This window comes from Phascolarctos cinereus, unplaced genomic scaffold (genome assembly GCF_003287225.1).
Source record: "Phascolarctos cinereus isolate Bilbo 61053 unplaced genomic scaffold, phaCin_HiC Scaffold_3;HRSCAF=262, whole genome shotgun sequence".
NCBI lineage: Eukaryota > Metazoa > Chordata > Mammalia > Diprotodontia > Phascolarctidae > Phascolarctos > Phascolarctos cinereus.
Genome location: NW_027555736.1, coordinates 214,090,049 through 214,104,502, shown reverse-complemented (window position 1 = coordinate 214,104,502; position 14,454 = coordinate 214,090,049). Strand labels below are relative to the sequence as shown.

Here is a 14,454-nt window from a genome sequence, read left to right as displayed (position 1 = left end):
TTATGGTAACTTAGCAGAATGAAAAATATCTCCTATATGCTTAATTGGACTACCTACTTTTTTCCCCTGAAATTTTCAGGGCATATACCAGCAAAGTGACATATTTATCTACTGCAGAGTGATAAGTCCTGTAAGTTAGAAGCTTCTTAAGAGACACCATTGGTGTTTTCCCCCTTTATTTATCTTCTGGCTGTATTCACACCCGGTGCTTTCATCATCTGAGAAAAGAAAGACTCTTGATCTAAGCACTTTGATGGACAAGATGTTGTCTTTCTGTCTTTTCCCTTTGGCAACTGATACTGTGTCTGATTTGTTTCTTAATTCATCTGTCATTTACTTGCTTGATTCACAAAAAACCAGAGGGTGGTGGGGGAGGAGACCCAAAGAAGGCTGCAATTGCTTTCAGTGTGCATCTTTTAAATGAGACAACAAAACTATCCTGAACTGTATCAGAAGTAATGGGCTTTTTGTAAAATACCTTCATATGCAGTAAGAATAAAGAATGTATATACCTTTGGTAGGATAGTATCTGGTGAACAGAGAATCTACTTTGGAAGAACTAATAATTCTCTACAATATTCATTTATGGCCCTTGGCCTTAATTCAGTTGCCTATGAAATCTAAGTCTTTTGTTTGTGAAAATATTTTCAGGGAGTGAATGGACAGCATATTGTTGGTTTCAGAAAAGTGTAGGAAAGCAAGATTACTCCTGAATTTGTATAAATGTCTTGGTTAGGGGGAAAGTGAGGAGGGGTTTATTTCAGCAAGGTAGGTAGAACTAAACAGGCTATTCTGAATCTGTGAAGATTAAGAAGACTGGCTACAAGTGCTGCGATTCCACTTTTACTATTCTCCCTGACTTTTATCAGGATTCATCACACTCTGGGAAAAAAAAAAAGTTAAAACCCTATTGATAGTGGTAGGAGATTTAACTAAACCATTTTTACCGCATTAAAATATTCATAGTCATTAAAATATCTTCTCCTTAGAGCTATTAAGGCTTATTTCAGTAATACCTAAAGCAATCTACATGGGGCAGAGGTAGGAGAATGTTAGGTCATTAAATGAATCTGCTTTTTAATTTATAGAATCGTGGAAAAGTTTCACCTTGATCTCTCTTACAAAAAAGGACAAATTGGAGTGATAGATAGATTTATTGTGCTTTAGTGTACAGATCATTGGTATAACTGTGACAAGGTACAATGCACTCTGTGGGGGGCCACTAGGTGTGCAGTGGATAGAGAAAGTACCAGGGCTTGGACTTAGGGAGATCTAAATTCAAATCTAAATGGCCTCAGACTAGCTGTGTGATACTGGTCAAGTCACTTAACCTCTATTTGCCTCAGTGCCTCATCTGTAAAATGGGGACACACTAGAGAAGGAATGGCAAACTACTGCACTATCTTTGCCAAGAACCATGGGGTCATGTGGAGTTGGACACCACTGAACAACAACAGTGGCCTCTGGAGTCAGAGGTCCTGAGTTCAAATTCCACCTCCCATGCATACAATCTGATTGACTTTGGGCAAGTCACTAAAGCTTTATGGGCTTCAGGTTCCCAATGTGAACATGGACTTTCAGCTCCAAATCTGTGATCCAGGTTCTAAGTAAATTTTCCTCAATTTGCTTATCAGTAAAATGAGGATAATATCTATTCTGACTACTTAATAGGTCTGCCACAGGGCTCTAACAAGACAATAGATTTTAAATCACTCATAGAAGCATGAAGATCTATAAAAACACAGTACAGCATGGATTGGTCTGATTGAATGACTGATTTCTAATCCTGTCACTTCTTTGTGAGCCTTAAGCCAAAGAGAATTTCAGATCTGCTACAGTATTTTTTTTTAAAGCTCCATCTCTTGAATCATTCAGGGAGAACGAGGACCACTGGCAGGTTATTTTGAACACACAAACATTAAAAGCCTGTTCCTTCCTATTAGCAAGAAAATGACCCACACATTAGAGGTAATAGACTGAACATCTACAAAGCTCATAATTTTCTTCCCATAATTTAAAGTGCATGAATTCTGATAACAAGTCACTGTTTTGTGAATAATTAAAGATTTCTTTATAAAGCCAAGGGAAATGGGAGGAGCTTTCAAATCCAAGCTCTGGTTAATTACAGTGTCTGACTTCTTAGAGAAAGGAGCCTCTAGGCTTTTGTTAGGAACCTGTCTCAGCAAAGGCTTTCACATCAGAATGACAGGCCACATCATTCTTTTACTTCCTAGGAAGGGGAGTTTAATCCCACCTACTATAGTCCTGATAATGTATTTCTAACACTAGGACAACAACTTTTCCTCTTGGTTAATACCTTTCATAACTTCTAGAAATGTTTTAAACCTGTTGAAATGTTCGTTAAAAAGCGAGTCTCAGCGTTGGGGTTGGTGGGTGCAGCAAATTGTTATCTTTAAAATTGCATTATCGAGTTTCCTTTTAAAATCTTTGTATCAATTCACTGCACGGGGAAAAAATGGGCTGATTAGGATTTTTCTACTTAGACAAAGTGTTGAGATCCAGATAATTATTTAAATACACACACACACACACACACACACACACACACACACACACACACACTACCACTACACCACCACCACCACCACCACCACCAACAAAACACCAACTCTAAGAACAGAAATAGGAGCACATAAGCAACACAGAACTTCCTTGTTACCCCCTGTGATCTGGAAAGAGGAAATGAGCAAAGAAAATGGATGACAGAAATCCAGATATAATTTACAATCTAGTAGAATGGGAAACACAGTAATTCCCTTGGGCTAGCAAACTGGGATTCTGTTAGGTCAGTTCTGTGTAGAAAAGTGTAGTACCTAAAAGTATCCAATCCTTGTGATATCTAAGCAGTTCCATGCCATCAAAACCCAGAATGTTTCTTGTGGGGTTAGGATAGATGGAAAGATAGAAATCCAAATATAGCCAAACCCCCATCATAGCATTCATTGCTCATTGCTGTGAGAATTCAGCTGTATGAAATTGTCTTGAAAAATATGTACAAATGTGTTACCATAACAACTACATATATTTTTTAAAGGCTAATAGAACATTTAACCTTTAACAAAGGTGTTCCTCTTTTCCCTAGACATAAACTTTATAAGATCTGTATAGAGTTATCCAGGCAGTTTACATGGCACAGTGGATCAAATGCTGGACCTGGAGTCATGAAGACTCAAGTTCAAATCCAGCCTTAGACATTAGCTATAAGACTCAGATCAAGTTTCTTAATCTCTCTGCCTCAGTTTCCTCAACTGTAAAATGAGGATAATAATAGCACCTACCTCACAGGGTTATTGTGGGAATCAAAAGAGGTAACATTTATAAAGCACTTAGCACAGAACTTGGTCTATAATACAAATACTAATTTTATTATCTAAAACTAAGATCGTTAGAGAGTCGTCCTGAGAACCGAGGGTTTAAATGACTTGCCCAAAAATCACACAAGGGTTATATATCGCAGAGAGGACTTGAACCCAGGTCTTCCTAACTCCAAGTTCTTCACTTTATCTACTACTCCATGATGCCTCACAGGAAGGGCTCTAATAGTTGTTTTTAAATATCTAAAACACAGTCATATAGAAGATTTAGACTGACAAACTACTGAACTTTGTCAGCTATAAGACACACACACATATATAATATGTTTATATATAGAAAGAACATATATAAGAAAAAAAGTAAATGTGTGTACGTATACACACAATATATGTATATATATCTGATAAATATGTGCATACATGTGTATATGTATATATATAAATATATATGTTTACATATATACATTTGTATGCGTTTTTCCTTACCTAATCTATGATTACATTGGGGTAGGAAGCTCCAGGTGAGGTAATTCCTTTATTAATACACATTTGTACCTTCCCCACAACTTAGTCTTTCAGTTTCCTGGGAGGTACTGATAGGTTAAGTGAATTAGGGTCTACACTGTATTCGGGATATATAGCAGATTCAGGACCTGAACCCAGGGCTTCCTAAGTCTGAGATCAGCTTTCTTCCCCACTACAGACTGCATCATACGCTATGTAAAGATGAATTATCCCACAGGTGTCTGTGGAGAAGCATGTAAAAATGCATACATGCCTTAATTCTAATTCAGAATCTCATAGGGAAAGGAACTTCCATGTATTACCTTGGCAAGTTAGGGAAAAAAGGGAAAAAAAACCCTTTACTTTTCAATTACCCTTCAACCTGAGTGATAATCACTTAGATGTTGAAAGGTTAGTAACATTTTCTAGATTGGTTGCTTCTATGGCTGTATAAATGTGTGGATGAATCTTTCATCCTTTCTTAATGAAGCTTTCACCCCTCCCTCTGTCCCCTCTCTATCCCAAAGCTCCTTCAAAAGAAGGGAGTTCCCCTCACTTATTCCTTTAGAACTCAACTGGAAAAGGTTTGCCTTTAGTTCTTGCCAGCTTCCCTTTGGAACAGAGAAAGTAGCTGCTTAACAAATGGCAGGTTTATGTAGAGGAAATCTCCATGGTTTAAAGTGCTTTTGTTCCCTGTCAATATGTACCTTTCTTTTTGTTCATTCATAATCATCATGTAACACTCATTGAAAGGTGAAGAAACCAAGGCTTTGGGGAGATGGATAATCAAGCAGTCACTTCCACAGAAATCCTCCAGTTCTCATAGGGAGGGCCTGAGATCTGGGAGTCTACAGAAGCAAAATTCCAGAATAGGAATGTGAAATCACAGGACATAGATTTACAGCTGGAAGGGACCTCAGACCCTCTTTCAAGGTGGAGGAATCAGAGGCCAAGATAGGTTACTTAACTTTTCCAATGTCACACACTTAGTAAATGGCAAAAAGTCTGATTTGAATACAGGTCCTCTGATCCCAAATTGAGTACTTTTTACTTTTACCACCCTGCAGGGAATATGATACTGAATTCAGCAAGAAAGAAGTGTAAAGTAGGCTATCGGAGCTTATCATTTGCAAAACTTGATTTTTTTTTTATTAGTAAGAATGGATTTGTGCAGATTTAACTAGTCTTCATCGACTATTGTCCCTATTAACTAAAGACATGACAGGGTAAGGATGGTTGGGTAGGTTAGGAGTGGCTGGAGGTTTCATCTAAATACAATACTGGTGGGCTTGACCTAAATTTTTAAAGTCAAATCCAACACATCATCTAGTACATGGCACTTCCTTATGTAAGAGTCCAATTATCTCTACACTGACCCTAACAAGTAATCATCTAGCTTCTGTTGGAAAATTTTTCAGTGAGAGGGAGTCCATCACTTCAAAAGGGAGGCCATTCACTCATTCCATTTTGGGGTAACTCAAGGCTCTCTATATTGAGGAAAGTTATTTTACATTGTGCTGAAATCTTCCACCTCGTAACTTCATACCACTGGTGCTATATCCAACATTTGGCTTCAAGCAGATTAAAAACTAAACAAAACAAAAACTAAATCCTCTTTTTTACTACGTGACAGCTTTTCAAATATTTAATGATAGCTATACTGTTCTTGAGAGGCAACACAGGAAAGTAGATAGAGGTCTGACCTGTGACTGTAGGCAAGTCAAGTATCTTAACCATTCATTTCCAGTCAACTCAGACCAGCCCTCTACAATCAGTGGAAAGGGTTTCCACACTGGAATTCTCTACATATTGAAGTCACAGGCTTGGACCGAACCAAACCAAACCAAACATGTCCCTTGTCACCTAGAGAGAAGGAATTTTTATCTGAGTATATTAAAATTGCATGGTACATGGAAAGACTCCTGGATATCAGGAGAACTAGGTTGGAGTTTCACTGCATTACTTACTAGCTGTCTGACCACAGGCAAGTCAGTTGACATTTATGTGCTTCAGTTTTCTCATCTTTAAAATGGTATCCGGATAGTGCTATTTCACTAAGTACCTGACAAGGTTGATATTAAAAAAAATGCTTCTAAAAATATAGTTTGAATTTGAGCTATTGTTAGTGTTTATTTATTTTTTATAGTGATAATTTGGTAGTGACCTAAATTGGGAGTTCCACTGTATCATTCAATTTTGCTTCTTGGATTTTATAGGTTAGGATACAATGATGTAGTGCTGGTGACTGTCAAAAGTATTTTCTGATGTAGATATTAAATGGTCTAAGTGTATTGGGGAAAGTTATCTTGAATGTGAAGAAAGGCAGGGGTATGGGGAATTAAAGAGCTTAAGGTTGCAATAAAATTTTACCTTAAATCAAACTGAAAACACTTTTATTGCTGTTTTGAGAATTCTAATCCTTTCTGTAAGCAGTTTCTGAAAATCTGAGGATAACTTTAAATGTGCTGATTTTTTGTTGTTCTTATCTGAAATTAACAATTGAATCTCCAAATACACTTTAAAATAAACTTTGTCAGCTTACCCATTTGCTTTTTTCCTAGTCTCCCCTTCCCCTTTGTGAATTTATCTATTTTTTTCTTTCCAAATATAGTTTATTTGTCACAGTTTGGTGAATAGCTCACTGCTACATCAAATTGCATTTAAATCTACTGTGATTATTGCTTTGAATCCTCCAAATGGTATCTGCTGTTTTTCTTCACCCCCTACCCCCAGACACAAGCTCATAGAATTTACCCAGTTTAACTCCTCGTTTTTATAGATGAGTAAAGTAAGATACATAGAGGTTTAGTAATTTCCTCACCCCCACAAAGCTAGTAGGTATCTGAGTCAGAATTCAAACCCAGGTCTTCCTGGGACAGGTCCAACAGGACATCCACTGCACTGGCCCACTTACAATGTCCTCTGTGATTCAAAGATTTTTCCAGAAAATACATACACACACAGACTCACACACACACAAATGCATATCAAATGCATATGTATGTGTGTATGTATCTCCTGCTGTACCTGCTTCCTTATTTAATTTTCCTTCTCTTGCTATGACGAGTAATTGCATTAATGGCCTCTAATTGGGATCAGGGACACATAACACGGTGCTCTTACCACTTAGGGGCACAGATAATCTAAAACATAAATACCATGCATCTGCATCCCCCTTTCAGTCTAATTTCTTTTATAGCAGTCTAAAGCAGCAAAGCAAATCCAAGGATTCTATTCATTTACATTCCTCCCTCCCCAAACGTAGTTAATGGTGAAAGAATCAGTGAATCATAGATAAAAAAATTCAAACATCTATATAAGATACAGACACATTCGTGCACACATGCATGGATGCATACATATATACATACATACATTGTCCAAAAGGAAAGATTTTAAAAAGCGAGTAGGTTACTTCTCCGATGCTTTAAAATGTGGTCTCCAGTGTTCATTCTGCTGTTTCCTCCTCCTCCTCCTCCTCTAAGAAGCCTAAACCTGTGTTTTGCTGCCACCTTGGCAAAGTAAACGGATTTGCAACGGAATTCTTCAGCCAGCCTGCTCGGCGCTCTGAATGCTCCAGTGGGCACTGCTTGGCGATTTGCAGATTTATAAAGCTTTCTCTTGGCATGGGTCTCTGGGAGAGAATTTAGGATAATATATGAATGAGCTCCGGGGAAATCACCGGATCTCTTCCTTTGTCGCAGTTTCCGCAAGATCTGCTGAGTTCAAGCCTCTGACTTGTTTGCAAAGGCTCCTTTAAAAAAAAATAGGGGAAGCTTTTTTCTGTTTTAGTTGTGGGGTAGAAAACTCCGTTTGAGATGCTTGCGTTTTGACCTCAGCATTATGTTGAAGGTAATCGACTCGTGTGTACTTAGGTGTGACCGTGTAATTAGTGGGGCACTTCTTTTACCTAAGCTTTCCTCTCCTTTCTAACTGGTGATTCGCCTTAAAAAATAATGCTAATTTCTCCGGAGTCAAGAGAGTACTTAGTGTACAGTTGTTTTCAAAATGCAAAACGCGTGGGATGCGGAGGAAAGAATGCCTTTGTGCTCTTTATTTAAACTTTTTCAGAAGGCGTGGGGGAAAATGTCACGGATCAAAACCCCGGAGTAGAGCTGACCAGTTCCTTCCAATGCTGTAACTCGCTTATTTTTTTCAATCATACCTGTTTCTGCTTCCACTTTTATTTACTTCATATTAGTAGTCTCTCCTTCTTCCTCTCCCTCCTGTAACATCTGCCGCATTCTCCAGCTACCAACTCCAACTCTGATATATTCATTCTCTCTCTCTCTCTCTCTCTCTCTCTCTCTCTCTCTCTCTCTCTCTCTCTCTCTCTCTCTCTCTCTCTCTCTCTCTCTCTCTCTCTCTCTCTCTCTCTCTCTCTCTCTCCCTGGAGTTCTCATCAGATCACTTCCTTTTGAAGGAAGATTGGCACAGGGTGGGGGAAGTCTGCTTGTATTTTTTATTCCACATACACTTTTGCGTGAGTGATACAGTTATCGAGTGGGGGCACAAAAAACACAGAGCTCTAAGAAGGTCCTAAGAAGGACTTTTAGACGAGATGAGCTTTCGAAGACTCTTCTGCTAATTATAGTGGGTACACTTACAAAAACGGTGCAAAGGACCCTCAGGGAGATACCGAAGATAGAGAAAGGGGACTATCAAGGCTTCCCTAGCAACTTTTGATAAATCCAACTACAGAAAGTTTAAAGTATCGGGAAGGCTGTCTTTTGTTTAGAAGATACAGCCTAGAACAGAAACGTAACTTTTGAAGTTATATCATTGAAAGTGCATTTATGGCATTAAGTACCAAGACAAACATTGCAAAATGCACGTGGGCAAAGCATACTTCCACGCCAGCCACCCGGTGCTGTTTCCTCATGTGTTCATGCTTCCCGCTCGGTTTGCCTCTCCTGGACCACAAAGGGTTAAACTAGTTCCCTCCCTAGTTGGAGGGAAGGCCAGGGGGGCGGGAGGAGAAGCAAACTGTCTTAGACTAGGTACCTTGTAGCTGCAAGTTCGAAATCTGTCATCCTCGCTTTAGAGTTTGGCATCTCCCATTGTCACCAGTGAGTAATGATCATAGGGAGATAAGATCGCTCAGCCGGGTTGGGCGGAATCTCTGAGAAAAGACGTTTAACCACTTCAATCGTTCACTTGCCGAAGCCCTCACTCCAGTGTCAGAGTTAAAGAAAGGAGCCACAAGACCGCGGCAGCTCGCTTGCTTCCGATCCTCCAAGCCTGATAAGACATCTGGGACGAGGGTAGCAATTGTCAACAATGGGAAAGGGAGACCTTGGTGGCGATCCTTAAAACAATACCATGCAGCAGGAGCCCAGCTACTACTGTACCAGCTTTTTCTCTTTTCACCTTCCTGACCCGGTGGGATTTGGATGAACTAAGTCGGAGATTTCACCAGCAGGTAAAAAAAGAACTCCGGAGGCTCAGGTGAAGTTGACGAGGGTCAGCCAACGCTTCAGAGACACACGCTACTGCCAGATTGGGGCGGGGGGAAGGGGGGAATTGTTTTCTGAACTGGCTGGCGAGGGAAGCAGACTGTAGGTTTTAACTTTCTGCTTAGGGAGGAAAGGGAGAAGGGTGCAAGCTTTCATTACATTGCAACCTTACCTACAGCTAGGTGCAAATTCGAACCGGCAAATCCACCACCTTAAAGTAGTTTAGTAACTGGCATTTACCTTCTTTGCCCTATATTCTTAAACTGGGGTGTCGGAGCCCTGCGGCTTGCCAGAGAAAGAGCACCCAGTTTCCAGTATGACTCGCTATTACCTTACAGACATCAGTGCTTCTCCCTCTTCCCGCATCAATTATTGTTATTATTATTATTGCTGTTCTTGTCAGTTGGTTCTAAAACCTCCAGGCTCTGACCCCCCCCCCTTTTTTTCCATGCAATCTGTTTTAGATTATCAGCCCTTTAAGGGGATCCAGCCGCGCCGGTTCTTTCTACTTTGACTTTAGTGATTTCCTAAAAACCTAATGTGATTATTTGGAGAAGTACCACCTCCAACTGGCAGTTTGGACTCTTTGCTAGGAAAGGGCCTTAGCTAGGCTAGGGCCTCAGTTTGGAGTGGCTCAGCAGGAGTTGTGCTGAGACCTATAGAATTCCTGGCTGCAGTGTTCTGGAGGAAAAAAACAAACAAACAAAAAGACAAAACAGCGCCTGGGTCAGTGTACGGAGAGAAAAAGGTGAATGGTGGGGAATGGGAGGAATTGTGAATCTGTCACTGCTTGCTGCTTGCTTCCTTAAGTACACAGCTAAGCAAACTTCCCCCAGCGCCTCCTTCTTTGCTCCTGGAGGCAGGGTGGAAAAAAATCCCTTCTGTGATCGAGAGTGTGTGTGTGTGTGTGTGTGTGTGTGTGTGTGTGTGTGTGTGTGTGTGTGTGTTGTGGGGATAATTCTTCAACTGGAAGGAAGATCAAGGTCGTGGGGTTAGTAGTGGGTAGGAAATTCTAAGGGGAAGGAGTAGGGCGGGGAGAAGGGGTGATTGGACTGGGCAGGACAGTAACTGCCCCCTTGAGTGCCAAAGAAACTACTCCAGGCAGGAGCGCTTTGAGCTGCCGGGTTCTCAGCAGGGTTTAGCGGCTAGGGTGGCGGCAGCTGCAGCTGCTGCTGCTGCTGATCAAGCTGTTAGATTTTGCTGCTGGTACTGCTGGAACCTCCCAGCAAGATGGCACTCTATGTCTTTCCTTCCTGGGATCAAAACTTCTCCTCCCTCCTTTCCTGTTTCTGTACGTTTATTCGCCATTCAACACGTTTATGAACAAAGTGGGATATTTTTTTTTCCTTTCCGACCTTGCAGAAGTCAAGCTAAAGATCTTATGACCTGCGCCATGCACACACGTGCAGCCATGTATGCGTGCATATAATTGAATTTTGTCCTTGGAGTCAAGTCAGACCGGACGTTTCTCTAAATTGTATTAGTGTTTCGTAGGCACTCAAAAACATGAGTTCTTTAGAGACCGAATGCAGGGGGAGGGAGCGAAACAATTGGTAAAAGTACTGCTCAGTGACTCAGGCTTTGATCTATGGTTGAGACCAGCCTATTCCTTATCAAGAAGGTGAGAGTTATTCTTGACTACTCATTCTGCCCTAGAATCTGATCACATCTCTGTCGGTTTCCTTCTCTGAGTTTCCAACTCCAACGTGCCGACTGACTTCTAATGCAGACCAACCAAGCGTTTGCTTCTTTAGGAAGTCTGGTTTGTAGGAGAGCGCTCTCCCTCTTCTGTTCAGAATCAGCCTGTCTCTTGACTTGTTAAAACATGACAGGAACTTACTGTAGGTAGAGAGACCTGCAATGAAACCAGAGTCGAAAATCAAGAATATTGTGGCGCTTTTTTTAACCTATGTTTCTTGCTTCCCTAAGACGTCACTTTTCAGTCTACAAAAAAATAAAAAGGGGGAGTTGGCCACATACAACTCCTGATTTCTTCAGCAGTTTGGAATCTGATCCTTGTTCTTGTAGTCCTTGTTCTTGAATCTGCGTGCCCACCACAGTCTATCATCAAATAAGTGGTCCTTTTCTAAAAAGAATGAGGAGGAGGAGGAGGGAAGCCGGGGGGGGGAGTGCAGCTTAAAGGAGGGAGTCTTGCAAAATAATCGTAAATATTAGGTAATTTTTCCGATTAGAGTTCATTGAAGAAGGTGTTGGAGAAATGATCATGGGGGGATAAAAAGGGGGTGGGGAAACGCATGTCCAAAGTTGCCTCTATTTGAAATAACGCCATCTTTGTAGAAAGGTTTGATTTTCTTTCTAATGCCACGTTTTGGACCTTTCTCAAGAGTTTCTAAGTAATAAATTCTTCTCATTGGTAACATCGAAGTGTCCAGACTGAGAAAAGTGACCTTCAGGGATCTGAGTGTCTTTTATTACTGGGGGATGGGAAGGTGTGGGGAAGAGGAGAAAAAGGGGGAAAAAATGCCGTCTACTTCTGTAGAGCTAGGTGATTATAAGCTGGGTTAGCAAGAACAGCCCTCCTTTTTACTTTCCTTCAGGGAAGGACAGGGTTAAAAAACCTTAGTCTGACTTTGCCTCTTGGAAAGCCTTGGGTTGCAGCCCTGCCTTCCAAGCATTCTTTAAACTAGAAATGTGGGAGGGCCTCCAGGAGGGAGAGAGAAAGAGGGAGAGGGCTCTTAGAGGAGGGAGAGCTAGAGAGCAAGCCAGAGAGGAGCGAGATGGCTATCAGCTGAATTCATTACTGTAAACATCTCCCAGGGGTGTCAGGCTGGGGGGCGGGGAAGGCGGGGGCGAGGCACGACTTACATTAGCGGGGAATAGTCAAACCTGAGGCATCGTTACTGCTAAGATCAACCTCGCAATCCCCGTCTGAAGAAGGCTCAAGACTTGGAGCTAGACACACGCGCGCGCGTGCACACACTCACACACACGCTCCCGCTCCCACATACGTGTGTGGGGTATCTGGAGACTTGTCCGAGTCCTGGATCTCGGTGTTTCCTCCAGTGATCCTTTCATCGCCTCTAAAGGAGACCCCTTCGAGAGCGCATCCTGCGGCTGCATTTTTCCCCTTCGGTTTTCCCCAGTTTTCCTTTTCCTTTTTTTGGGGGGCGGGGGTCAGAGAAGGGGGCGTCATTTTTTATTTGCGAAGAACACCAGTAGGGGAGCGGGGGCGCTGGGCAGAAGGAAGGGGTGGTGGTGGTGACAAGAAGGCAGAAGAGAAGAGAAAGTGGGATGCCAGAGCCCTGGGCTGCGCGTTGGAGGAGGAGGTGGAGGAGGAAGGGGGAGGACGATGCCGCTGCTTCATAGGGGAGGAAGGCGAGAGCAAGGGGAAAGGAGCGCTCCGGTGAGCTGGCAGAGGCGAGCCGCGGGGTGCGGAGAAGCGTGCCCGTCACAGCGGCTCCGGCTCGGGCTACAGCTCCGGCAGCCCCCGATCCAGCCGCCGGATACCCACCCAGGGCACCCGCAGCCTCCACCGCGATCCAGAGGCAGGAGCAAAAGTTTGGATCTCGGGGAGGGAAAAGCGCAAAGAGGGATTATGACCAGGGCTGGAAAAGGACTGCAAGAATCTTCGCAGGTAAAGTGACACCCCCACCCCACCCCCACTCCTCATTCACCCTACTCTTTCTAAACCCCTGACCCCCTTCTCCATCCCTTTGGCCTCGGAAGGGCAGCTGCTGCCGCTGACAGGAGAGTCGGAAGGGAGGCAAAGTTAATGATCCAGGATCTGCTCCTAGGACCAAAAGATCATTCGTCACCTAATAGGCAGTATTAGAGCTTTTCCCCATCTGCGAGAATGTGGGGAGGTGGATCCCGTAGCTAGAGGATGGAACGTATGTCCAGCTGCTGCCCTGTGCACCTATTTGGCAGTTTAAATGTGGATTTCGAGGGCTTTGGTATCTTTCAATTGAGGCAGATGGTGCATAGATTTGAACATCCCCAATTACAGCAAATAATTATAACATCTGTTTTTTAGCAACCCTTAAAAATGACTGAACCTACCACCCTCACATCCCGATTTTGTTGGTACTTTGGAGGTGAACATTTAAAAATCACAAAACCTTCTAAGTTGAAATCGTAGGCGCCCCTCTCCATCTCTCATCACCTTCAGCCCTCATAAAATGGGAACTTTAGAAGTCGAGTTTTCATTGAGGGGAGAACTGGCTTGTATTAGTCATTGGTGACGCGAATTTGCAATGAAATAAAGGGTGGTAGGGTGGGTGGGGGGAGACTGTGCAGAGAATTAGATTCTCCATCAGTAGCTACATTCACTGGGGAGGCTCAGGGAGTGTGTGAGTGCGCCTGTGTGCGCTGAGGTTGGGGGCAGTGGAGAGAATGCTGTCACATCGTTCAAATATCTTCCTTACTTAGGAAAACTGGGAGAAATGGCTGGTGAGCCTTCTAGGAGAGGAAAATGGGAAACCCTCAAAGAGATGTTTAGAGCAAGCACATTTATTACTGCTATTATTGTTATTAGTAGTTCATCTGGAAACTCAAGAAGGTGTCATCTCTTGTAAATGGAAATCAGTCACCTAGAGCCTTAATTAATTTTAGTGGAGGAAATCTGTTTTAAAGCTTGCAGTAAGCTAATAAAGTGCAAGACACAAATCCGTGTAAACGCCTTTATAGTGTGTAAGGCGCTGATTAGATGTGCTGCATTTGCCTTGCAAAAACCCCCTCTTTCAATAGCAGACATTGCTTCCAACTCAACTGGGAGATTACTTAAATGAAATGGATTGTGCTGTAGGGGTGGGGGGCCAACCTCTTGCCCCTACCCCATCCACCCACACACATTCAGAGGGGTATTGTTAAATTTATTACATCTAACTTCTCATGGCAAAAAGCTAATGAAGGCTAGTTTAGATATAGAGCCTAATATTGTCTATGGAATTAACCTATTGACCTTATTTTATTAAATCTTAAATGAAAAGAAAGGCAAACTTTGGATCCACTCAGTGTTTTTTGAGGTGAATAAATTGAATGCTGGCATTTTCCCAGGATATTAGACTGTTATAGTATGGTTATCAATTTTTAAGGCCACTATTGTCATAACTGAAATATGTTTTTTTTAATTATTGATAAGCAAAATGTACCAGATACTTAGAGGAGAGGCCAACATATTGGAACAATCATATTTAGGT

At 42.1% G+C, this 14,454-nt stretch overlaps 1 protein-coding gene and 1 long non-coding RNA gene across 4 annotated transcripts in view; one reads left to right on the top strand and one right to left on the bottom strand.

Annotated features, from left to right (window-relative positions):
* The window catches only part of LOC110217797 (uncharacterized), a 36,403-nt gene extending 28,170 nt beyond the window's left edge, over positions 1-8,233 (bottom strand). Inside the window, exon 1 of the long non-coding RNA XR_002327141.2 lies at positions 7,215-8,233. This is a non-coding gene — a long non-coding RNA (uncharacterized LOC110217797). The remainder of the gene's footprint in view (positions 1-7,214) is intronic.
* A 572-nt stretch (positions 8,234-8,805) lies between these two features.
* FLRT2 (fibronectin leucine rich transmembrane protein 2) overlaps positions 8,806-14,454 on the top strand; it is a 118,662-nt gene continuing 113,013 nt past the window's right edge. The window contains exon 1 of one of the 3 annotated variants that reach the window (XM_021000305.2): positions 8,806-9,261. The gene's annotated coding sequence lies outside the window, so the exon portion shown is untranslated. Of the gene's footprint in view, positions 9,288-12,520; positions 12,891-14,454 lie in introns of those variants that run through there. The other 2 variants (XM_021000308.2, XM_021000306.2) reach the window with 2 other exon arrangements.